Here is a 27,690-nt window from a genome sequence, read left to right on the forward strand (position 1 = left end):
ACAGCAGGGCTCGGAAGGGAAGGAGCACCTTTTGACTTTTTGAACACAAAATTGGCTGGAATTGAGAGCGGACGCCATGTCAAGTTTAAGGAGCCCCTGATGTGCCTAAACATTGGAAAACCCCCACAAGTGATCCAATTTTGGAAACTAGACACTTCAAGCTGTGTGGTGAGCAGTTGGAACCCCCTGGTGCTTCACAAAAGTTTAGAACGCAGAGCCGTGAAAATAGAAAAATCACATTTTCCCCAAAAATGATCTTTTAGCAACAATATTTTTATTTTAACAGGTGTAAAAGGAGAAAATGGTCCAATAAAGTTGTTGAGAAATTTCTCCTGAGCATATGTGGGAGAAAACCACTGTTTTGGTGTAAGGCAGGTCTTGGAATGGAAGGAGTGATGTTTTGGATTGCAGACTTTGATGGACTGGTCTGCAGGCTTCATGTTGCATTTGCAGACCACCTGATGTGCCTAAACAGTGGAAATCTCCCAGAAGTGACCCCATTTTGAAAACTATACCACCCAAGAAATTTATTTAATTTTGTGGTGAGCACCGTGAACCTCCAAGAGCCTCACAGAAAATTATAACGTTGAGTCTTGAAAAAAACCCCACATTTTTTCCACAAAAATGATCATTTAGCCCCATTTTTTTCTTTTCATAAGGGTAATAAGAGAAAATAGATGGAAAAAGTTGTTGTGCAATTTCTAGCAAGTATGCGATACACCATATGTGGAGGAAAACCACTGTTTTGGTGCACGACAGGGCTCAGAATGAATGGAGTGACATTTTGGATTACAGACTGATGGAATGGTCTGCGGGCATCATGTTGCGTTTGCAGAGCCCCTGATGTGCCTAAACAGTGGAAATCCCCCACAAGTGACTCCATATTGGAAACTACACACCTGAAGGAATTTATCAAGAAGCATAGTTTTATAATAATGATTATAATGCTTTTGGTTTTACTGATGTAAGAATTTATAATGTGGTGTTATCTGTAAGATGTGCTGGGTATATCAGATTACAAAAGTGTGTTGTGTCAACAGGGTATAAACTAATTGTATTAATTTGTGGTTGTATGGTATGCTTTGAAGAAATCCTTAATGCAAAGGCCAGGTTTCTCATGGCAGGTTTCACAATGGTAAGTTGTGTCCTTTTGGATTGGCGCATACTCTGCACCGTTTTTGTGATCATCCTGTCCTCGCTGTTTGGGAAATCTGTCCTGGGAAATTTTGACCTGGGACAATACGGGCACTGTCAGTTTCAGAAGTACTTGGACCCTCACCTTTGTGAGTGCCAAACATTAGGGTCTTGATGACTACCTCCTGAAACTGAAGGAAGGTCCCTCTTTGCCTGCAGGTTGGAATAGCACAAAGCATTGTACACTGTCATCTGTACAATGTGCACAGCCAATTTTTTGTACCATATTTTGCCTTTTCGCATGGCACTCTATGGTTTGAGGACTTGATCTAAAATATCTAAACCCCCACGTAATGCTTGTAATCCATGACACAATCTGGCATTGGGACTTGTGTTGTGGTCCCACAAACAGTGACAAGGGAGCTGTTGTCACGGTATATGGTGGTCAAGATAAGGGCATCCCTTTTGTTCTTATACTTGACCATCAGCATGTTGTCACTGCATTGGGATCTGCTTTCCCCTTTTCTCAGCATTTGCCCAATTAGCGACTTAGGGAGGCCTTGCTGATTTTTTCGTATGGTGCCACATTCAACTGCACCTCTGGTAGAGAGGGTCTTGAAGAGCAAGATGCCGGTGTAAAAGTTATCAATGTAGAGGTGATAAGCCTTATCCAGCAGTGGGTGCAGCAATTCTCACACAATTTTCCCACTTACCCACAGGACGGGGGGCATTCAGAGGGGTTAACCTTGGTGTCCCTCCCCTCGTAGACCCTAAATGTTTGGGTGTACCCTGAGGTACTCTCGCACGGTTTGTACAGTTTTATTCTGTGCCTGGACCTCTTACCGGACAGGTATTGTCGGAATGAACCAGTATTGTTGGAATGAACCAGAGATTCATCAATAGCGAAATTTAGCTAATTTTCTGCTGAAGTGTTCAACCACTGGCCGATTTTTATATAGATGATCAAAATTTGGATCACGAACATCACCAACAATGTGATGCACCCTCTCCTAATGTACTAGAAATTACCCGGCGATAGCAGTTTTTTTATGCAAAAAAAAAAGACACTACCTCCCTACCTATAAAACTACTCTATGGTTTTTTTTTTCTCTAAAACAAGACATCACCAAACACTGACACGGGCTATAATAACATGCTACCTATAAAACTATTATGTATGATTTTTTTACTCTAAAAGAAGATTGGTCGTCACTAACATTGTGACACCACCTACGCTACCCTAAAGCTACCTTCTACTAACCACTATTACATTTTTTTCTACAAAAAAAAAATAAAACAGTCATCACTAAAACTATGACGCCGGCTACGCCACCTCTAAAACTACGCTGTACTAACTACTATTATTATTTTTCTGAAAAAAAAATAGGTTGTCACTAACACTGTGACGCTGGGTACGCTATCTTGCTACCTCTAAAACTACGCTGTACTAACTACTATTATTTTTTCTAAAAAAAAATTGGAAGTTGCTTCGACTGTAACATCCGCTATGCTAACTAGCTAAAAAAAAGAAAAAGTCCCGTGGCACAGTCTCTGAGCAGCAGCGATACTGTACAGAGTGCTGCGGACACAGGAAGAGCATAAATGCTCTGTGCAGGATGCCAAGCACCCGAAAAAAAGCGCAAAAAAGAGCACTAAAAATTCAATTGGAAGGGGAGGGAGATGGTTGTACTAGAACAGGAATGAGGGACTGGGACAGGGATGGGGGAGGTGATGCTGCTGCTGTGATCACAGATGAGTCACACAGCAGACAGCACACAACACAATCACTCCGGAGAAGGACGCAGCACAGGAAGCAGGGGGGATCACACTGGCCACCAATGAATCTCTCTCTCAGGTAACACAGAGGGGCCAGAGAACCGCTCTGCATGCCAAATCTGAGACAAAGATGGCGTGCAGGGCGGTGATTGCTATTTTTAGATTAACCCCTTTAGCGCTGATTGGCCAGAAACTATTGTTCAGCCAATCATCGCCAAAGGGGTTAATCAGGTGAGGTGACATCGTGATCACCCCGCTCATTGAGATGGCTGTGTCACACAGCACTGATCACAGCATGTCAGATTTTTTTTAATTAACTTTATTGACATATTGCTGTGATTTGCTGCCAGCCAATCACAGAAATCACCTATGTGGGAGGGGGTGGTGCAGCCCCCAGGGGTGATGTGCAGGGATGGTCTGCTTTCAGGGACAGGCTTTCAGGGACAGCAGCCATCTTAACCCGGTCACCGTGTAATGCAGTATGGTGACCGGAAATAGCGGCACCATGCTAGTACTGCTCTGGGCACGAATGCACCTCTCGCAGAGCAGTACTAGTACTACGCAGATCACGAAGGGGGTATCACAGTGTGCTGATGCAGAGTGTACAGTTGCTTGCTAAAGTATTCACCACCTTGGACTTTTCATGTTTTGCTACCTTACAACCTGGAATTTTGCTGTTTTTTTTAGAGTTTGCATCAGTTCCTGTAAACAAAATGTCTAAAACTGTGAACATTAGTTTTTCTTTTTATTGTGAAGGAAACAACAAATAGGACAAAATAACTGAAAACTTCAGTGTGCATAACTATTCACTTCCCTAAAGTCAGTACTTTTTAGAGCCTTCTTTTGAGGCAAGTCACTTTATATAAGTCTCTATGAGCTTTCCATATCTTGCCACTGGTATTTTTTCCCATTCCTCAAGGCAAAACTGCTCCCGTTCCTTCAAGTTAAATGGTTTCCTCTGGTGAACAGCAATCTTCAAGTTTGACCACAGATTCTCAATTGGATTAAGGTTTGGTCTTTGACTAGGCCACTCCAAAACATTTTCTTGTTTCCCCTTAAAACACTTGAGTAATGCTTTAGCAGTATGCTTTGGGTCATTTTCTTGTTGGAAGGTGAATCTCCTTCCCAGTCTCAAATCATTGACAGATTGAAGCAAGTTTTGCTCAAGAATATCCCTGTATTTTGCATCATCCCTCTTGCCTTTGAGGCTAAGTGCACACGTAGCAGAAAATTTCTGCTCAAAAACCTGACACCCTTCCCAGAAACCGCACCTTTTTTTCCCGCTGCGTTTTTTGCGCGTTTTTGATGCAGCAGTTTCAAAACGCATGGAACAAGCCAAAAATGCGGAAAAATCCGCAAAATTAATGAGCATGCTGCGTTTTTTTTGCGGTAAAAAACGCATCAATGTGCACAAAAAGTGCAAAATGCATAGAAATGACTGGGAAGCTTATTTTTAGCGGTTTTATAGCGGTTTTATATTGAAAACTGCTAAAAAAACGCTGTGTGTGAACACAGCCTTGACTAGGAACATTTTTCTTGTCCCTCCTGACAAAAAACATCTATACATGTTTCACTGTGGGGATGGTGTTCTTGGGTTGATGAGCTGTGTTGGTTTGGCACCAGAAACAGCGTTTACCTCTTGGTCAAAAAGTTTAATTTTTGTATCATCTGACCATAGTACCTTCCTCCATACATTGGGGAATCTCTCACATGTCTTTTAGCAAACTCAAAAGGAGCCTTACAATTTTTGTGTAAGTAAAGGCTTTTTTTCTGTCCACTCCTTCCATAAAGGCTACCTCTATGGAGTATATGGCTTATTGTGGTCGTATGCTTGAGAACTCAGCAGCTCCTTCTGGGTTACCTTTGATCTCATTGCTGCCTTTCTGATTAATGCCCACCTTGCTTGGGCTGATAGTTTTGGTGGGAGGCTCTTTCTTGACAGGTTTGTTGTGGTACCATGTTATTTCCATTTGACGATAATGGATTTGATGGTGCTTCGGGGGATCATCAGAGATTGAGGGTTCTTTTTATAATCCAACCCTAACTAGTAATTCTCAACAACTTTGTCCTTGACTTGTTTGGAGATCTTCTTGGTTTTCATGGTGTTGTTTGGTTAGTGGTGCCTTTTGCTTAATGGTGTTGCAGCCTTTGTGGCCTTTCAGAAATAGTTTGTGTATACTGACAGACCGTGTGACACTTAGATTGTACACAAGTAGACTTCTGTTCACTAAGCCTGTGATTTAGGCCGGGGTTACACTACCGTAGAATACAGATGAGTGTTATATGAGAAAACATCGCCCAGCACTCGGACCAATGTTAATCTATGGGGCAGCTCACATCACAGTATTTTTTCTCAGGCATATTCGACGTGCATGTGAAATTGCAGCATACTGCGATTGTATGCGTATATCTTCCGAGACTCACCAATGCAAGCCTATGAGTGCGAGAAAAACTCGGACACCACACGGAGCATCAGTGGAGCATATGACAAATATGCACACATTTTCCTCATTTCAGCCCACTGAGCCGTTAAATTCAATGGGGAAAATCAGTGAGAAATGTAAAGCCATACTGATGGTATATGGATACATAGGTGCGAGAAAATCGCATCATTGCATTACACATGCATGACCATATGGAGAACACTTGTGCGACTCTTGGCAGGGAGACTCGGAACAATTTTCCATACGTTTAGTGTGACCCCCGGCCTTATGAAGGTAATTGCTTGCACCAGAAATTTTTAGGGGCGTCATAGCAAAAAGGGGTGAATACATATGCACATGGCAAGTTTTAGTTATTTGATTCCATACATTTATCTTATGCCTATATTTTTCTCATTTCACTACACCAACTTATGCTATTTAGTGCTGATGCATCACACACAAATCAGATAACAAAAATATTTAAACACAGGTTGTAATATAACAAAATAGGTGAAAAGCCAAGATGGTGAATACTTTTGCAAGCCACTGTATGCAAATGCTTTCTATATTGGCCACAAATGAGTATTTGTGCATATGAATGTACTACTTAAGACATGCAGGCCCTTTTTTGTACTTTTATTTATAGTTTACATCATCCCACTATGTTGTTATTAGATATCACCACCATACTATGACTGGAAAACACCACTATATTTTAGTTGTATAGCACTTACATACTAATGTACCATGGCTGGAAAACACCACTATAACATGCCTGGTTAACACCATCATAATATTGTCTAAATAATGCCACCATATTATCACTGAATAACACCACAATACAGTGACTAGATAACACCACAATGTTGTGATTGGGTAACAATATCATACCATGACTGGATAACTCCAATATACTGCCCCTCTAAAATATGAAGTGCTATGGAATATGTTTGCACTATAGAAATCATAGAATCATAGAATCATAGAATCATAGAATCGTAGAGTTGGAAGGGACGTCCTGGGCCATCTGGTCCAACCCCCTGCTCAAAGCAGGATTCGCTAAATCATCCCAGTCAGATGTCTGTCCAGCCTCTGTTTGAAGACTTCCATTGAAGGAGAACTCACCACTTCTCGTGGCAGCCTGTTCCACTCATTGATCACTCTAACAGTCAAAAAGTTTTTTCTAATATCTAATCTGTGTCTCCTCCCATTCAGTTTCATCCCATTGCTTCTAGTCTTTCCTTGTGCAAATGAGAATAAAGTTGATCCTTCTACAATGTGACAGCCCTTTAGATATTTGTAGACAGCTATTAAGTCTCCTCTCAGTCTTCTCTTTTGCAAACTAAACATTCCCAAATCCTGCAACCTTTCCTCATAAGACAGGGTTTGCAGACCGGTCACCATTCTGGTCGCTCTTTTCTGAACTTGCTCCAGTTTGTTGATGTCTTTTTTAAAATGTGGTGCCCAAAACTGGACACAATATTCCAGATGAGGTCTGACCAAAGAGGAGTAGAGGGAAATAATGACTTCACGTGATCTAGACTGTATGCTTCTGTTAATACATCCTAGAATTGCATTTGCCTTTTTTGCTGCTGCATCACACTGTTGACTCATATTCAGTCTGTGATCTATTAGTATACCCAAGTCTTTTTCACATGTGCTGTCAAATAAAATTATTATTACTGTTACTGGACATCTACACCTTACAGTGACTAAGTAACACCATATTGTGATTGGATAATACAAGCATAATATGATTTCATCATCATATTGTGACATTGTAATATTATCACATCAAGTTTGGATAAAACCAACTTACCTGGAGCTTTGTAATTGTCACTTCTCATGGACAAAATATGAGGCAGGGGAGTGAAGAGGTCTGGGGTCAAATACCTAAAGAGTTCACCATAAGCAGAGGGGCAAGACAAAGGAGTAAACAGGTCACAGTCTGAGATCAGAATTCTGGGGATATATTGGATCAAGACAAAAGGGTTAAGTAAATGTATGGTCAAAAGCACGGTCCAAGGTCGGGGAGTAAAAGATCAGAATAACAGAGCACCAGAGAACAAGGCACATACACCACAGAGCTAAAGCTATGACTGGTGATCTAATCATTTGAAGCTAAATAAAAATATCAAGGCAATCATTCAGAACAGGAGAGACCAAGGCAAAACCCAGAAGGCCTGATCTAAATGGGCAGCTGGGCTGTCACTCACAATACTGACAATCCAGCATGCCCCTACCACTGATTGGGCGGCTTGGCTGTCATTCACAAAACTGACAGCTCAGCACCCTGCTGCATTCTATATGGTGGCTGAGCTGTCACTCACCACTAGTGTTGAGCATTCCGATACTGCAAGTATCGGGTATCGGCCGATATTAGCTGTATCGGAATTCCGATACTTAGTTCCGATACTTTTTTCATATCGAATACCGGAATCGGAAGTTCCCATAATGCTAGGAGCCCGCTCGATTTGATTCAGCCAATGGGGATCCTCAGAAGTGTGGGCATATCCTGTTAGGCATGTAGGCATGTTAACTACTGGCATGGCTGTGATTGGCTGCTGAAATGATGTCATGATGCACTATAAAAAGCGCTGCAGCCGCCATTTCTGGTCACTCTGCTGTGAATTCAGTTAGGGACAGGCTGCTGTTGAAGACTGTGAGGGACAGTTAGAAATAGCGATTCCACAAAACATATAGTGCTTAACCCAGGCTACATAAACCACCACTGTAGCTTGCTTTTCCCTAGCAGCGCTGTTTTCACAGCTGTCTGCAAGGGCTGTGTGAGTGCAGACCCACGCTGTGTAGTGTGTCCTGCAGGCACGTCTGCTTGTAGGCCGGCCAGCGTGTGTCTCTGCCTCATACACATTTTTCTTTTATTGCTGCTTTTTTTTTCTCTTGTATAGTGTGCTTCGATACGTATCCATATACGTTGGTTGCAAACACTAAAGGAGTGGACAGCGGAGCCTTTCAGCAGCCTTTCAGTGCTATAGCCCATTTCTCTGCAATGTTTTTGGCTGTCTGATAGGTCTCTCTGTGTGTGAGTGCAGCTCACGTTGCAGTGTGTTCTACAGCCACCGCTAGCTGTAGTCCGCTCAGCGTGCGTCACTGCCTCATACATAGTCCTTTTTTGCAGCTAATTTAGCCAGATTTTTGCTCCTATATTAGTGTGCTTCCAACCGCATCCATTGTCATTGGTTGGTTGCAAACACTATATAGGATTAGATAGAGGAGCCTTTTTGCTGGCTTGTGCCCTTCAGGGCCAGCCAGGCTAGTATCACCCTATTTTTTGGAGCCTCATCAATTGCATTGTAGGTTAGCTTCCTGCATTGTAATTGCTCCAAAAAGTTTGTGATACTATAGCTTTCAAACTTTGGTCACATCCTTTCCTTTCCCCCCACCCAAAAAAAAGGAAATAAAGTTCACCAAACACTCCACTTTACAGTTGTCTAGGCCACATTAGATCATATTAAAGTGTAGTACACACACTCTTAGCCAAATTAGTGTTTCTTATACTGGTTAGCAGGTGTTCAGGAATAAGAACACTAAGCCACCCCTTTTTTACGTTTCTGCCTATCTTTACCAGTCTACCAAGATGAAGAAGGCAGGGAGTAAGGCACGTTGTCGTGGCCGTGGAGTTTCAGCAGGGAGAGGACGGGGGGATTCAGCAGGGAGAGGACATGGGGATTCGGTATCTGCTGCGGCCACCAGTGACCCGGCATCCCCCACTTTTACCAGGCAACAGTCCTTCATGCGCAGCTTTGTGGGACCTCGCCGTACCCCACTGCTGCGTGACGAACAAATTGAAGCCGTTGTCGGATGGATGGCAGCTAACGCATCCACTTCAATGACTTCCGCATCCTCCCAAGGCCAGAGCACTGAAGAGCAACCATCTGTCTCTTCACCACCTGCCAAATTGCCCAGGCAGTCTGAGAGCCCTGGACAGGAGCCATCTCAATCTTTACTTCTGTTCTCAGAATCTGTTGGCTTGGAAAGAGGTGGCCAGCCAAGCAGCATTCTAGAGCGTGAAGAAGAGGGAGTATGCAGTGATGCGCAACTGCTTTGTCCCTCTGAATCTGAAGAGGCGGGTGGGCCAGTGCCTATGGTCAGCACACCTCAGTATGCATCAGATGATGATGAGACTCAGTTGCCAATTTCTGGTGCGTACGGTGCTGGCGAGACAACCCAGGACCAGCCGGTGCTTGAAGAGGGGAGTGGAGATGATGAGGTCCTTGACCCATCATGGTGTCAGCCACAGGAAGGTGGTGGGAGCAGCTCTGAGGAAGAGATTCCCCGAACGGCCAAAAGAGGAGGGAGAGGGCGGGGGCAGACTTGGTTGCCTGTAGCCTCCACTTTGGCACCCGTGAGGAGCAATCCTCTTCCAAAACACAAAACGGGCGCTCCCAGGACTTGCAGTGTGTGGTCTTTTTTTGACACAGTTGCAGATGACATTTGCTTTGTCAAATGCAAGCTGTGTCATCAGAAAGTGAAACGAGGGAAAAATGTGACCAACCTCAATACCACAAATATGTGGAAACATGTGCGTACCAAGCACGAGGTGGAGTTACACAGACACACTGAAGATGTAGGCCAACCTTCAGCAGCACCTACCACCTCTTCAGCTCGTGTTGGGGCCTCTTCCTCCAGCTCACACACAGCTGGTTCGGCTTCCTCACTGGAACGCCATGGAAGAACCACTGCCACTGTTGTCCAGAGACCCCGTGAAATTCCACCCACTGAACCACGTTCGCAGTCATCAGCACCCTCCCAGGCCACTCACCAGCAATCGGTAGCACAGGCATGGGAGAAAAAGCAGCCATACTCGGCAAACCATCCCCGAGCACTGGCTCTGAATGCCGGCATTGCCAAACTACTGGCCCTTGAGATGCTGTCATTCAGGCTGGTGGAGACTGACACCTTCCGGAACTTGATGTCATTGGCAGTTCCACAATACAATGTGCCCAGCCGCTTTTATTTCAGCAGGCAAGCTGTCCCTGCCCTGCAAAAGCATGTGGAGGGAAAAATTAAAAATGCGCTACTAAATGCCGTCAGTAGCAAGGTCCACCTGACCACCGATGCGTGGACCAGTAGCCATGGACAGGGACGATACCTTTCCCTCACTGCCCATTGGGTCAATGTTGTGGAGCCGGGTACAGATCTGGAGAGTGGCTCTGTACGTATTCTGCCAACTCCAAGGATTGCAGGAATGCAGTCTGTACATATTGAGTCCTCCTCCTACTCTAGTTCCTCGGAATCAGCACTGCGTGAGCCTGTTAGGCCAGATATGAGCACAGGTGTGGCCAAACGTCAACAGGCCATCCTTAAATTAATTTCTTTGGGGAATCGGAGCCACACAGCACAGGAGCTCTAGAATGCCATCAAGCAGGAGAGCGATGTGTGGTTTGTGCCAGCGAATCTCCAGCCAGGTTTGGTAGTGAGTGACAATGGCCGAAATCTAGTGGCAGCTCTGGGCCTAGGCAACCTCACTCACATACCATGTCTGGCACACGTGCTCAATTTGGTCGTGCAGAGCTTTCTGAGGGACTATCCGGATCTTGATGCATTGCTGCACAAGGTTCGCCTAGAGTGTGCTCACTTGCGGCGTTCCAGCATGGCAAGATCGCGCATTGCATCTCTGCAACGCCGATTCCGCCTGCCAGAACATCGCATCATATGTGACCTCCCCACCAGGTGGAATTCAACGTTACATATGTTGGAGCGGTTGTGTGAGCAGCAGGCAGCAGTAATGGAGTACCAGCTGCATCAGGCGCAAACAAGTCGCACTGTGCGCCGGACACACTTCACCACCACTGAGTGTGCCACTATGAGGGACATCTGCCAAGTTTTGCGTGCCTTCGATGACTCCACGCGGATGGCCAGTGCAGATGATGCACTAATCAGCATGACTGTCCCCCTCATCTGTCTGCTTCAAAAAACCTTACAAGCACTAAGTGAGGAGGTTTTTGAAGAGGTCGAGGATGAGCAGTCAGAAATGCCATCTGCTTCTGGCAAGTCTGCGCAACGTGCTTCCACACAAAGGCCCAGGCAGGGGACACTTAGTGAGGAGGATGACGAGGAGTCAATGGAGGAGGAGGAACACATCTCTCCAGAGGAGGGAGGTACACAAAGCTATAGTAGTCAGTGTGTACAGCGAGGGTGGGGTGATGCTGAGCAGGCAGAGATGCTGCCTCAAGCTGGGGACAGCGTTTCCGGTCCAGTTGGCAGTCTGCAGCACATGGTTGATTTCATGCTGCAGTGCTTGTTAAATGACCGCCGCATCGCCAACATTCTCCACACGGCTGATTATTGGGTGTACACCCTCCTAGATCCTCGCTACCGGGACAACTTACAAAGCCTCATACCACAGTTGAACTGGGAGCGAAAAATGCGGGAGTACCAAGAAACACTTGTGCAGGCCATCATGTTCTCCATTCCCCCCACAAGTGTTGCTGGTAGTGCTTTTCAAAGCAGCCATGTGGGTAGAGGCAGTGGAGGAAGCTCTGCACAAAGAGGTAGCAGAGGCAGTGCCGCAGGACAAGGCAAGGCCAGTATGGCCCAAATGTGGAAAAGTTTTGTGGGACCGCCACAAACGGCTACACCATCACAGACGGCTCCAGTCAGCAGGAGGCAACGTTTCCGTCAGATGGTGACAGACTACTTGTCGTGCCCTGTTAGTGTTCTCCCAGACGGCTCTTCCCCGTTCAAGTATTGGGTCTCTAAGCTGGATACATGGCCAGAGCTTAGCCAGTATGCATTGGAGGTGCTGGCTTGCCCTGCTGCCAGTGTATTATCGGAACGTGTCTTTAGTGCTGCAGGTGGTGTGGTAACAGACCGTCGCACGCGACTATCCGCCGATAATGTTGACCGGCTTACTTTTGTGAAAATGAACAAGGCCTGGATCTCACCTGAATTTGCCAGTCCTCTTCCAGAATAAATAATTGGCTGGCAACAGGATCCAGGTCTCCTGTTGTGTTCATGTTTCTATGACCTGAACTTTATTTCCTGGGCTACAGCAACGCCCGTTGTTGCTCAGAAATGCTGTCCGCACAGACAAAACACTCGCTCATGTGTAAGTGGGGTTCGGTAACGTCAGCTGATCCCCTGCTGTGTGTACGGCAAACTCTCCTGCTGCCTACAACTTCTGACTACCACTGATTTAATATGTTCTCTGATTTGCCCTCTGTCTCCACTCTGTTTTGAGTATTTCCTCCGGCCTACAACACCACCTGTTTCTGCTCTCAAGTGCCGTCTGCACAATCCACACTTGTTCCTGTGGTACCTGGGTCCTGTAACATCTGCTTATCTCCAGAGTTGAGCACGACAATGTCTCCTGCTTTGTCTACATTCCCACTACTTGTAGTGGAAATGTGGACAGAGCAGGAGACATTGCCTGACTCACCTCTAGGGAGAAGCTGCTGTTACAGAACCCCAGTAACACAGGAACAAGTGTGGGTTGTGCAGACGGCATTTCAGAGTAGCAACTGGCGTGGTTGGAAGCCAGAGGAAATACTCGAAACAGAGTGAAGACAGAGGCCTAATTGGAGTACGTTGACAGTTAGTAGTAGTCTAGAAACAATCGCAAACTGCCACCAAGTAGGCCTCGGCCTACTACCTGATTTTCCCTGGGCTCCGACACCGCCAGTTGGTGCTTAGAAGTGCTGTCCGCACAGACAAAACACTCGCTCATGTGTAAGTGGGGTTCGGTAACGTCAGCTGATCCCCTGCTGTGTGTATGGCAAAGTGTCCTGCTCCCTCCAAAGTCAAACAACCTCAGATTTACACCTGGCTCCAAGTAGGCCTCGGCCTACTACCTCATTTTCCCTGGGCTCCGACAACGCCAGTTGGTGCTCAGAAGTGCTGTCCGCACAGACAAAACACTCGCTCATGTGTAAGTGGGGTTCGGTAACGTCAGCTGATCCCCTGCTGTGTGTACGGCAAACTCTCCTGCTGCCTACAACTTCTGACTACCACTGATTTAATATGTTCTCTGATTTGCCCTCTGTCTCCACTCTGTTTTGAGTATTTCCTCCGGCCTACAACACCGCCTGTTTCTGCTCTCAAGTGCCGTCTGCACAATCCACACTTGTTCCTGTGGTACCTAGGTCCTGTAACATCTGCTCATCTCCAGAGTTGAGCACGGCAATGTCTCCTGCTTTGTCTACATTCCCACTACTTGTAGTGGAAATGTGGACAGAGCAGGAGACATTGCCTGATACACCTCTAGGGAGAAGCTGCTGTTACAGAACCCCAGTAACACAGGAACAAGTGTGGGTTGTGCAGACGGCATTTCAGAGCAGCAACTGGCGTGGTTGGAAGCCAGAGGAAATACTCGAAACAGAGTGAAGACAGAGGCCTAATTGGAGTACGTTGACAGTTAGTAGTAGTCTAGAAACAATCGCAAACTGCCACCAAGTAGGCCTCGGCCTACTACCTGATTTTCCCTGGGCTCCGACACCGCCAGTTGGTGCTCAGAAGTGCTGTCCGCACAGACAAAACACTCGCTCATGTGTAAGTGGGGTTCGGTAACGTCAGCTGATCCCCTGCTGTGTGTACGGCAAACTCTCCTGCTGCCTACAACTTCTGACTACCTCTGATTTAATATGTTCTCTGATTTGCCCTCTGTCTCCACTCTGTTTTGAGTATTTCCTCCGGCCTACAACACCACCTGTTTCTGCTCTCAAGTGCCGTCTGCACAATCCACACTTGTTCCTGTGGTACCTGGGTCCTGTAACATCTGCTCATCTCCAGAGTTGAGCACGGCAATGTCTCCTGCTTTGTCTACATTCCCACTACTTGTAGTGGAAATGTGGACAGAGCAGGAGACATTGCCTGACTCACCTCTATGGAGAAGCTGCTGTTACAGAACCCCAGTAACACAGGAACAAGTGCGGGTTGTGCAGACGGCATTTCAGAGCAGCAACTGGCGTGGTTGGAAGCCAGAGGAAATACTCGAAACAGAGTGAAGACAGAGGCCTAATTGGAGTACGTTGACAGTTAGTAGTAGTCTAGAAACAATCGCAAACTGCCACCAAGTAGGCCTCGGCCTACTACCTGATTTTCCCTGGGCTCCGACACCGCCAGTTGGTGCTCAGAAGTGCTGTCCGCACAGACAAATCACTCGCTCATGTGTAAGTGGGGTTCGGTAACGTCAGCTGATCCCCTGCTGTGTGTATGGCAAAGTGTCCTGCTCCCTCCACAGTCAAACAACCTCAGATTTACACCTGGCTCCAAGTAGGCCTCGGCCTACTACCTCATTTTCCCTGGGCTCCGACAACGCCAGTTGGTGCTCAGAAGTGCTGTCCGCACAGACAAAACACTCGCTCATGTGTAAGTGGGGTTCGGTAACGTCAGCTGATCCCCTGCTGTGTGTACGGCAAACTCTCCTGCTGCCTACAACTTCTGACTACCTCTGATTTAATATGTTCTCTGATTTGCCCTCTGTCTCCACTCTGTTTTGAGTATTTCCTCCGGCCTACAACACCACCTGTTTCTGCTCTCAAGTGCCGTCTGCACAATCCACACTTGTTCCTGTGGTACCTGGGTCCTGTAACATCTGCTCATCTCCAGAGTTGAGCACGGCAATGTCTCCTGCTTTGTCTACATTCCCACTACTTGTAGTGGAAATGTGGACAGAGCAGGAGACATTGCCTGACTCACCTCTAGGGAGAAGCTGCTGTTACAGAACCCCAGTAACACAGGAACAAGTGTGGGTTGTGCAGACGGCATTTCAGAGCAGCAACTGGCGTGGTTGGAAGCCAGAGGAAATACTCGAAACAGAGTGAAGACAGAGGCCTAATTGGAGTACGTTGACAGTTAGTAGTAGTCTAGAAACAATCGCAAACTGCCACCAAGTAGGCCTCGGCCTACTACCTGATTTTCCCTGGGCTCCGACACCGCCAGTTGGTGCTCAGAAGTGCTGTCCGCACAGACAAAACACTCGCTCATGTGTAAGTGGGGTTCGGTAACGTCAGCTGATCCCCTGCTGTGTGTATGGCAAAGTGTCCTGCTCCCTCCACAGTCAAACAACCTCAGATTTACACCTGGCTCCAAGTAGGCCTCGGCCTACTACTTCATTTTCCCTGGGCTCCGACAACGCCAGTTGGTGCTCGGAAGTGCTGTCCACACAGAAAAACACACTCGTTCATGTGAAAGTGGGGTTCGGTAACGTCAGCTGATCCCCTGCTGTGTGGCGGGCAAACTGCTGCTGCCTACAAATTTTAGCTACTTCAGATTTAAACATTCTCTGATTTGGCCTCTGTCTCCACTCTGTCTCTAGTATTTCCCCTGACCTCCAACACCGCCAGTTCCTGCTCACAGTTGCCGTCCACGCATTCCACACGTGTTCCTGTGTTACTGGGGTTCTGTTACATCAGCAGATCCCCCAATGTGTGTCCGCCACTGTCTCCTGCGCTGTCCACCTTCCCACTGCAAGCGATGGGAATGTGGACAGAGCAGGAGACAGTGGCAGACACACATCAGGGGATCTGCTGACATTACAGAACACCAGTAACACAGGAACACGTGTGGATTGGGCAGACGGCTACTGTACGCATAAACTGGCGGTGTTGGTGGTCACGTGAAATCCTGGAAACAGAGTGGAGACAGATGCCTAATTGGAGCACGTTGACAGCCTGTTGTAGCCTACAAACAATCTAAAACTGCCACCAAGTAGGCCTCGGCCTGCACCCTGGTTCTCCCTGGGCTCCAACAACGCTAGTTGGTTCTCGGAAGTGCTGTCCACACAGAAAAACACACTTGTTCATGTGAAAGTGGGGTCAGTAATGTCAGCTGATCCCCTGCTGTGTGGAGGGCAAACTGCTGCTGCCTCCAAATTCAAACAACGTCTTATCTTAAACTGCCTCCAAGTAGGCCTCAGCCTACAAAATGACTATCCCTGGGCTCCATCAACGTCAGTTGTTGCTCGGAAGTGCCGTCCACACAGAAAAACACACTCGTTCATGTGAAAGTGGGGTTCGGTATCGTCGGTTGATCCCCTGCTGTGTGGAGGGCAAAGTGTCCTGCTCCCTCCAAAGTCAAAATACCTCAGCTTTACACCTGGCTCCTAGTAGGCCTCGGCCTGCACCATGATTGTCCCTGGGCTCCAACACCGCCAGTTGGTGCTCGGAAGTGCTGTCCACACAGAAAAACACACTCGTTCATGTGAAAGTGGGGTTCAGTAACGTCAGCTGATCCCCTGCTGTGTGGAGGGCAAACTGCTGCTGCCTACAAATTGTAACTACTTCAGATTTAAACATTCTCTGATTTGGCCTCTGTCTCCACTCTGTCTCTATTATTTCCCCTGACCTCCAACACCGCCAGTTCCTGCTCACAGTTGCCATCCACGCATTCCACACTTGTTCCTGTGTTCCTGGTGTTCTGTAACGTGAGCTGATCCCCCAATGTGTGTCCGGCACTGTCTCCTGCGCTGTCCACCTTCCCACTGCAAGTGGTGGGAATGTGGACAGAGCAGGAGACATTGGCAGACAAACATCAGGGGATCTGCTGACATTACAGAACACCAGTAACACAGGAACACGTGTGGATTGGGCAGACGGCTACTGTACGCATAAACTGGCGGTGTTGGTAGTCACGTGAAATCCTGGAAACAGAGTGGAGACAGATGCCTAATTGGAGCATGTTGACAGTCTGTTGTAGCCTACAAACAATCTAAAACTGCCACCAAGTAGGCCTCGGCCTGCACCATGATTGTCCCTGGGTTCCAACAATGCTAGTTGGTGCTCGGAAGTGCTGTCCACACAGAAAAACACACTCGTTCATGTGAAAGTGGGGGTCAGTAACGTCAGCTGATCCCCTGCTGTGTGGAGGGCAAAGTGTCCTGCTCCCTCCAAAGTCAAAATACCTCAGCTTTACACCTGGCTCCTAGTAGGCCTCGGCTTGCACCATGATTGTCCCTGGGTTCCAACAACGCTAGTTGGTGCTCGGAAGTGTTGTCCACACAGAAAAACACACTCGTTCATGTGAAAGTGGGGGTCAGTAACGTCAGCTGATCCCCTGCTGTGTGGAGGGAAACTGCTGCTGCCTCCAAATTGTAACTACTTCAGATTTAAACATTCTCTGATTTGGCCTCTGTCTCCACTCTGTCTCTAGTATTTCCCCTGACCTCCAACACCGCCAGTTCCTGCTCACAGTTGCCGTCCACGCATTCCACACTTGTTCCTGTGTTCCTGGTGTTCTGTAACGTAAGCTGATCCCCCAATGTGTGTCCGGCACTGTCTCCTGCGCTGTCCACCTTCCCACTGCAAGTGGTGGGAATGTGGACAGAGCAGGAGACATTGGCAGACAAACATCAGGGGATCTGCTGACATTACAGAACACCAGTAACACAGGAACACGTGTGGATTGGGCAGACGGCTACTGTACGCATAAACTGGCGGTGATGGTAGTCACGTGAAATCCTGGAAACAGAGTGGAGACAGATGCCTAATTGGAGCACGTTGACAGTCTGTTGTAGCCTACAAACAATCTAAAACTGCCACCAAGTAGGCCTCGGCCTGCACCCTGGTTCTCTCTGGGCTCCAACAACGCTAGTTGGTGCTCAGAAGTGCTGTCCACACAGAAAAACACACTCGTTCATGTGAAAGTGGGGGTCAGTAACGTCAGCTGATCCCCTGCTGTGTGGAGGGCAAAGTGTCCTGCTCCCTCCAAAGTCAAAATACCTCAGCTTTACACCTGGCTCCTAGTAGGCCTCGGCCTGCACCATAATTGTCCCTGGGTTCCAACAACGCTAGTTGGTGCTCGGAAGTGCTGTCCACACAGAAAAACACACTCGTTCATGTGAAAGTGGGGGTCAGTAACGTCAGCTGATCCCCTGCTGTGTGGAGGGCAAACTGCTGCTGCCTCCAAATTGTAACTACTTCAGATTTAAACATTCTCTGATTTGGCCTCTGTCTCCACTCTGTCTCTAGTATTTCCCCTGACCTCCAACACCGCCAGTTCCTGCTCACAGTTGCCGTCCACGCATTCCACACTTGTTCCTGTGTTCCTGGTGTTCTATGACGTGAGCTGATCCCCCAATGTGTGTCCGGCACTGTCTCCTGCGCTGTCCACCTTCCCACTGCAAGTGGTGGGAAAGTGGACAGAGCAGGAGACATTGGCAGACAAACATCAGGGGATCTGCTGACATTACAGAACACCAGTAACACAGGAACACGTGTAGATTGGGCAGACGGCTACTGTACGCATAAACTGGCGGTGTTGGTAGTCACGTGAAATCCTGGAAACAGAGTGGAGACAGATGCCTAATTGGAGCACGTTGACAGTCTGTTGTAGCCTACAAACAATCTAAAACTGCCACCAAGTTGGCCTCGGCCTGCACCCTGGTTCTCTCTGGGCTCCAACAACGCTAGTTGGTGCTCGGAAGTGCTGTCCACACAGAAAAACACACTCGTTCATGTGAAAGTGGGGGTCAGTAACGTCAGCTGATCCCCTGCTGTGTGGAGGGCAAAGTGTCCTGCTCCCTCCAAAGTCAAAATACCTCAGCTTTACACCTGGCTCCTAGTAGGCCTCGGCCTGCACCATGATTGTCCCTGGGTTCCAACAACGCTAGTTGGTGCTCGGAAGTGCTGTCCACACAGAAAAACACACTCGTTCATGTGAAAGTGGGGGTCAGTAACGTCAGCTGATCCCCTGCTGTGTGGAGGGCAAAGTGTCCTGCTCCCTCCAAAGTCAAAATACCTCAGCTTTACACCTTGCTCCTAGTAGGCCTCGGCCTGCACCATGATTGTCCCTGGGTTCCAACAACGCTAGTTGGTGCTCGGAAGTGCTGTCCACACAGAAAAACACACTCGTTCATGTGAAAGTGGGGGTCAGTAACGTCAGCTGATCCCCTGCTGTGTGGAGGGCAAAGTGTCCTGCTCCCTCCAGAGTCAAAATACCTCAGCTTTACACCTGGCTCCTAGTAGGCCTCGGCCTGCACCATGATTGTCCCTGGGTTCCAACAACGCTAGTTGGTGCTCGGAAGTGCTGTCCACACAGAAAAACACACTCGTTCATGTGAAAGTGGGGTTCGGTAACGTCAGCTGATCCCCTGCTGTGTGGAGGGCAAACTGCTGCTGCCTCCAAATTGTAACTACTTCAGATTTAAACATTCTCTGATTTGGCCTCTGTCTCCACTCTGTCTCTAGTATTTCCCCTGACCTCCAACACCGCCAGTTCCTGCTCACAGTTGCCGTCCACGCATTCCACACATGTTCCTGTGTTACTGGGGTTCTGTAACGTCAGCAGATCCCCCCATATGTGTCCGCCACTGTCTCCTGCGCTGTCCACCTTCCCACTGCAAGCGGTGGGAATGTGGACAGAGCAGGAGACAGTGGCAGACACACATCAGGGGATCTGCTGACATTACAGAATCCCAGTAACACAGCAACACGTGTGGATTGGGCAGACGGCTGCTGTACGCATAAACTGGCGGTGTTGGTGGTCACGTGAAATCCTGGAAACAGAGTGGAGACAGATGCCTATTTGGAGCACGTTGACAGTCTGTTGTAGCCTACAAACAATCTAAAACTACCACCAAGTAGGCCTCGGCCTACACCATGATTGTCCCTGGGCTCCAACAACGCCAGTTGGTGCTCGGCAGTGTCTTTGGTACGGGGACTCCCTGTTGCCCAGCCTGGTTCCAGCATGCCTGCTGTTTCCGGGTAGTGTCAAGGTCGCTATGCCACCAATCCGTTGTCCTGTCATCTTGCGGCCGGGTTAGCCGACTCTACGGTGCCTGCAGTTTAGGTGACTCCTATGTGGGCTGCGGGAACTGGCACTGAAGGCTGTATCCGTAGTGCCAATGGGACATGGACCCCCTGTAGGACTGTGGGTTTCGGTAACTGCGGCCGGCTTGCGGCCTGGCTACTTTGCTTTCAATGGGTACCTTCTGCTACCCACCCGGGTTCCAGCACTGTCTGCTGGTTCTCGCCAGAGCCTTTGGCCTAGGTGCCTCCATCTCGGTATCTGAGGTCCAGCACCGTCAGCTGGTCCTTGGTAGTGCTTTCTAGCACAGGTACCTCCTGCCTAGTAACCGTGGTCCAGCACCGTCAGCTGTTCCTCGGTAGTGCCATTGGCTCTTGTAGCTTTTGCTACCCATCTGGGTTCCAGGACCGTCAGCTGGTTCTCGGCAGTGTCTTTGGCACGGGGACTCCCTGTTGCCCAGCCTGGTTCCAGCACACCTGCTGTTTCCGGGTAGTGTCAAGGTCACTATGCCACCAATCCGTTGTCCTGTCGTCTTGCGGCCGGGTTAGCCGACTCTACGGTGCCTGCAGTTTAGGTGACTCCTATGTGTGCTGCGGGAACTGGCACTGAAGGCTGGATCCGTAGTGCCAATGGGACATGAACCCCCTGTAGGACTGTGGGTTTCGGTAACTGCGGCCGGCTTGCGGCCTGGCTACTTTGCTTTCAATGGGTACCTTCTGCTACCCACCCGGGTTCCAGCACTGTCTGCTGGTTCTCGCCAGAGCCTTTGGCCTAGGTGCCTCCATCTCGGTATCCGAGGTCCAGCACCGTCAGCTGGTCCTTGGTAGTGCTTTCTAGCACAGGTACCGCCTGCCTAGTAACCGTGGTCCAGCACCGTCAGCTGTTCCTCAGTAGTGCCATTGGCTCTTGTAGCTTTTGCTACCCATCTGGGTTCCAGCACCGTCAGCTGGTTCTCGGCAGTGTCTTTGGCACGGGGACTCCCTGTTGCCCAGCCTGGTTCCAGCACGCCTGCTGTTTCCGGGTAGTGTCAAGGTCACTATGCCACCAATCCGTTGTCCTGTCGTCTTGCGGCCGGGTTAGCCGACTCTACGGTGCCTGCAGTTTAGGTGACTCCTATGTGGGCTGCGGGAACTGGCACTGAAGGCTGGATCCGTAGTGCCAATGGGACATGGACCCCCTGTAGGACTGTGGGTTTCGGTAACTGCGGCCGGCTTGCGGCCTGGCTACTTTGCTTTCAATGGGTACCTTCTGCTACCCACCCGGGTTCCAGCACTGTCTGCTGGTTCTCGCCAGAGCCTTTGGCCTAGGTGCCTCCATCTCGGTATCCGAGGTCCAGCACCGTCAGCTGGTCCTTGGTAGTGCTTTCTAGCACAGGTACCTCCTGCCTAGTAACCGTGGTCCAGCACCGTCAGCTGTTCCTCGGTAGTGCCATTGGCTCTTGTAGCTTTTGCTACCCATCTGGGTTCCAGCACCGTCAGCTGGTTCTCGGCAGTGTCTTTGGCATGGAGACTCCCTGTTGCCCAGCCTGGTTCCAGCACGCCTGCTGTTTCCGGGTTGTGTCAAGGTCACTATGTCACCAATCCGTTGTCCTGTCGTCTTGCGGCCGGGTTAGCCGACTCTACGGTGCCTGCAGTTTAGGTGTCTCCTATGTGGGCTGCGGGAACTGGCACTGAAGGCTGGATCCGTAGTGCCAATGGGACATGGACCCCCTGTAGGACTGTGGGTTTCGGTAACTGCGGCCAGCTTGCGGCCTGGCTACTTTGCTTTCAATGGGTACCTTCTGGTACCCACCCGGGTTCCAGCACTGTCTGCTGGTTCTCGCCAGAGCCTTTGGCCTAGGTGCCTCCATCTCGGTATCCGAGGTCCAGCACCGTCAGCTGGTCCTTGGTAGTGCTTTCTAGCACAGGTACCTCCTGCCTAGTAACCGTGGTCCAGCACCGTCAGTTGGTCCTCGGTAGTGCCATTGGCTCTTGTTCCTTCTGCTACCCATCCGGGTGCCAGCACTGTCTGCTGGTTCTCGCCAGTTTCTCAGCCTTCTTGTACCTTCTGCTACATTTCCAAGATCAAGCTTTTTGAAATTGTCTTTGGTAATCCTTATTGATCTCCATGACGATGACCCTGATGATGACGACCCTGAAGACCACACCAAAGAAGACCCGAAATATGACCCTAAATAATAAGACCAAGAGGACAAAGAACATGAAGACAACCACCAAGATACAGAACAAAAGACAGAAGAACAAGAAGCAGAAGAAGCAAAAGCAGAAGAACAGAAAGCAGAAGAACATTAAGCATAAGACAAAAAATCAGCATAGAAGAAATCAAAATTATAAGCAGAAGAAGACTAAGCAGTAAATGGGGGTGAGTCCGTTCCTCCTCGTGGTGCCCCTGGAAAATGCCTGCTGCTGCAGGCCAAACTGAACGCGGACAAATCCTGTTGTAAATCTTTTGTGACAGGCAGAACGTAAGGTGTAATCTTATAACTTTTATAGATAAGTACTACAGGAATGCCTGTCACCATAAGAAAATGAAGAAAAAGAAGAATAGGTAGAAGATGAAGAAATAGCATATGAAAATTAATAATAGCTGAATAAGAAGAATATGAAGAATGGAAAAAAAAAATTAATGGGAAGAAGGTGAAGAAGAAGAAGATAAATAAGGTGAAGAAAAAGTTGATGAAAAAAATGCTACTGCTGCGGATCATGAAGGAGAAAGTGTGGGAGAAGTACAAAAGAAGGTGAAGAGCATGGAAGTTGCGAAACATACATATCTGACTAAATATAAAAAAGTTAACATAGTCAATATCTTTTTAACTCCGAACGTCTTGAAAAAAAAAATTGGAATTAATGCTATGCCATGTGATTTGAATAAACCACTATGCTTTTAATGTCTCCTCCACCTCCCACAATACATTCTACATGATTCTTATTTGTTTTCAATTATGTAGAATTAGCCAACAAGGAAATAAAGGCCTTTTTTTAATTCCGATACTGGAAGTCCCATTGACTTGAATGGGACTTCCGGTATCGGAATCGGCGATACCCGATATTTTTTTTGTATCGGGCGATACCATCCGATACGATATTTTTGGGTATCGAACGGTATCGCTCAACACTACTCACCACATCCCAAGGACCTCATGAATAGCAGGATTTTGACACTTACTATGTTTTGATAACACCATCGTAATGTGACTAGAAAGCACCACCATATCATGACTGAAAAACAACAGCATAACATGTCTGGATAAAACATATAATCACTGGATAGCACCACCACACAATGCGTGACATGATAACCCCATAATGTCGTGACTGAATAACACCATGTCTGGATAAAACCACCATACTATGACTAGATATCACCACAATACAGTGACTGCATAGCACCACCATCTCATGACTATCTTACACTACTATCTAATGCCTACTATCATGCCATTACATAAAAAACAAGCCATTACTGAATAATATCATTATACCATAACTGGAAGACAGCACCATACTATGTGAGGATAGCACCACAATAAACGGTCTAGATAACACCCCCATACTGTGGCCAAATAACACCATTGTACCATGTCAGGACAGCACCAGCATACTATGGCTGGATAACACTACTGTAAAGTAACTGGATAACCATAGCATGATTGGATAACACCTCCGTACACAACTATACTATTAGTGTAGAACATCCACCATACAAAGAGGAGTAGAGTAGTACAAACATACAGTGATTAAATAATACTAAATATTGTTGCAGAATAAAAAGCATTGAAGCAACACCAAACTGACAGTGAATATTGTCACCCAAGTAAGAGTGAATACAAAAATCACATAGTGGTCAGGTATCACTTATGCAGGCTGCAGAGATTGCTACACTACACATATGATACATTGTCAGAATAGCAATAAGATGTGGTCAAAGAATGGATAAATAATCACATGCAGGGAATCGAATGTGGTGTTCTTTTCCGTAGCTGGGTAATATCACCAAATTGTGACTGACTAATACCATCATATCATGTGTGGATACCACCACCGTACTATTATTGGATACCACCATAATGTGACTCGATATCACCACCTTAACATATTTACTCTCCTATATTCTATACCTAGTTCACACTGCCGTGATGACTTATTCCAGCTATGACTCATTTGTGCAGAATTTGCATTGCCAGAGTTACAGATGCAGCATGTAGATGAAGCCAAAAGATTTGTATACATATTATTAAACTAAATTTGGACAATATTGGCGGGATCAGAGTCAAATGAGTATCAAGGCATCCTGATAATCATTATGCAACTATATAATCTATATGGGGGCCTGTAGTCAAGATATCACTACGAATCCTCTGCATTCTACTTGCGTTTGCTTGCATGCTAAGACTACATAATGACTCCTGAGACCAAAGCTGTTCAAAGGTAGCATACAAATAAATAGAATTGGAGAACTTGAAGCAGCATCGTAGCAGTGGTGGATGCAGATTCCAAGACTTCAACTAGATCCTCTATGCACAAAGAAGCAAAAAATTGAACTTGACTTGAAACATTCTTCCACTACCTTACCTTTGAAAAAGAGTTTAACAGATCCTCTCCTAATTCTAAGTCTGTTTCTTTTCAGTTAAAAAGTTATTCCCAGAATAGCATAATTTTCCGCAAAGCACAATAAATGCATACCTATTCTTAAAATACAGACTCATCCCAAAAGAAAGTTTCTTCTTGTACCTTTGTGTCTTATTTTATCTTTATCTGCCCCTCTGTGCATACATGTTGATATAGCTGAATGGCATTACTATCCTTACCTGGTAAAACAACATATCCCTATGGCACTTACTTCTCCTTAGTGCTGCAGACCCCTCCCACTCCAGTGTGCTCCAGACTAGCCCCACATATTTAAGTTTTTATCTAACAAATTTAAGTGTATAATTCATCTAATGCTTCGGTGTAATCTATGATCCTGTATAGTACCATGGATGACCCATTTTATTTTCTGCAATCTACATCAGTAAATCTGCTATGCAGTTTTATATGTTTAGATCATTATAGCAGAACTCGGCAATCCTGCACTCCTGCACAATATCCGTTTACAGCTGTTTGCTGCCTTTTACTGAGAGATTAGTTTTGTGAAACTGCAAATGCAATCATATTGATGCACATGACACTAGATAATCTTCTGTCATATGGATCACTAGAACAATATTTGCAGTTATACGCATTTCAACCTGCATAAAAAATGATCATTATCACCTGTTTGGTATGATTTATTACTCATATGCTTGACTATAATCCTACAAAATCCCAGACTTTTTGCAAGTGTACCTATAAAAATTGTTGCTGTTTTAAAGGCAAAGGATTGTCAAATAAGATACTGATTTGATTTAAATTCTCTTTTGTTCATTCACTTTGCATTTTATTCACATATTTAAGTAATCTTTTAACACTTCTATTTTTGAAAGTTCTCTTACTTTACAGCATTTTTTCCACACATGCCTAAAACATAATTACTGTATGTTTATATAAGACAAGTCAGCATTTACAAAGCATTATTTATATCCAGTAACAGTTACCCGCCTCTTCTCCTCCTACTATTTCTCACTTTTGTTCTAATCTTGTCTTTTACTTTGTATCTCTTTTACAGAAACCATCGTCACATGATGCTATTGTGGTGCTCTTCTTGTAAAGATTGCAGTAAAATAGCAATTGCAGCAAAAGGCACCAAGACCACATTGTGTGTGTCCATCATCGGGGTTGTACTTACAATCCTTTCATTTCATCAGACAGGTGGTGGTGGTAGCTTGACTTGTTGAGCTCAGGATTAGAGATGAGCGAATATGTTCGGAAAACGATTGCCAAACATAAATTTGGCACCAATATGTTACATTTGGATTTGTGATCGGTAACATGAGCATTTTTCTTAAAATCGGAAAAAGTTGGTAACATTCTGTAAAAGGTAGAATAAAAGCCAGTAATTCATGTGCCGCATTCAACAAAATTACAGCGTGACAGGTTAGAATAGAAAAGCTAGAATAGAAATATACACATAGATTACATAGATATATAGATGTCAGTGACACACACACACACACACACACATACAGTATATATATATATATATATATATATATATATATAGTAGCTGAAAAGCCCGGCGCTGCTCGGGCATAGTAACTAACTGTGGTTAGTTATAGCAAATTATAATTATCCTCCATCCCATAGTCCCGTGCCCATATACCCATCATACATATCCACGATTCCATAGACCCGTGCCCATATATCCATCATACATATCCTCCATCCCATAGTCAAGTGCCCATAAACCCATCACACATCCTCCATCCCATAGTCCCATGCCCATATACCCATCATACATATTCGCCATCCCATAGTCGAGTGCTCATATACCATCACACATCCTTCATCTCATAGTCCCATGCCCATATACCAATCATACATATCCTCCATCCCATAGTCCCATGCCCATATACCCATCATACATATCCGCCATCCCATAGTCCCGTGCCCATATACCTGTCATACATATCCTCCATCCCATAGTCCAGTGCCCATATACCCATCACACATCCTCCATCCCATAATCAACCATTATGACATCATAATGAGCAGCGGGGCTTGCAACCTATGATGACATCAGCGTCGCCATGGCAATCATTATGACATCATAATGAGGGGCGGGGCTTGATACACACACACTTTTTCCCTATTATGTAGATAGGGGAAAAATTGTTTGCTGAATTGTAACGCGTGGGGTTAAAATTTCGCCTCAAAACATAGCCTAGGAAACTCTCGGGGTCCAGACGTGTGACTGTGCCAAATTTTGTAGTTGTAGCTGTGACGGTTCGGATGTCAATCCCGGACATACACACATACATATATACATACATTCATACACACACTTGAGCTTTATATACTAGATATATATATATATATATTGAACAAACAGCACAAAATAGAAGAAGGATTCGGGTGCAGGCCCCCCAGGTACATACCAAACCTCCAAATAGTCCATCAAAAAAGAAAGCAGCACACCATGGTAGTTTTCATTAAAGTGCTTTTTTAATAGCCCATATGGCTATGTGCCCATGCAGCAATGTTTGGGTTCAATGGGTGTGAACCTTTTTCAAGCAAGGTTCACACCCATTGAACCAAAACTTTGCTGCATGGGCACATAGCCATATGGGCTATTAAAAAGGCCATTTAATGAAAAGTACCATGGTGTGCTGCTTTCTTTTTGATGGGATATATATATATATATATATATATATATATATATATATACACACACAGCTCTGGCAAAAATTAAGAGACCACTGCACAGTTTTATAAAAATCAGCTTCTCTACATGTCTGACAGCCATTCCATTCCAGTGTCAGTTGAATACCAACCAGAGGACATCTCATTCTACTTAATGTGCTCCTGATTAGGTGATCACTTGAACCAAATCTTACTTAGCGAAGGAAAGTATAAAAAAACCCCTGCTGTGGTGTTCACAATCCTCTTGCAATAGGACAAGCTGGATGGCAAAACAAGTGCTAGTAATATCCCAAAAGTAATAGGAATGAAAAAAATAACGTTTAACCATGCCAAAGGAGTTGAAAAGAAAAGTCTTGAGTGAGGAAAAGAAGGGC

At 46.4% G+C, this 27,690-nt stretch overlaps 1 long non-coding RNA gene across 1 annotated transcript in view; it reads left to right on the forward strand.

Moving 5' to 3' along the window:
- The first annotated feature begins 2,926 nt into the window (after positions 1 to 2,926).
- LOC141059165 (uncharacterized) overlaps positions 2,927 to 27,690 on the forward strand; it is a 192,771-nt gene continuing 168,007 nt past the window's right edge. Inside the window, exon 1 of the long non-coding RNA XR_012222394.1 lies at positions 2,927 to 2,989. This is a non-coding gene — a long non-coding RNA (uncharacterized lncRNA). The remainder of the gene's footprint in view (positions 2,990 to 27,690) is intronic.

Source organism: Dendrobates tinctorius, unplaced genomic scaffold, assembly GCF_039654945.1.
Source record: "Dendrobates tinctorius isolate UK_male_01 unplaced genomic scaffold, ASM3965494v1 ptg000224l, whole genome shotgun sequence".
Classification (NCBI taxonomy): domain Eukaryota; kingdom Metazoa; phylum Chordata; class Amphibia; order Anura; family Dendrobatidae; genus Dendrobates; species Dendrobates tinctorius.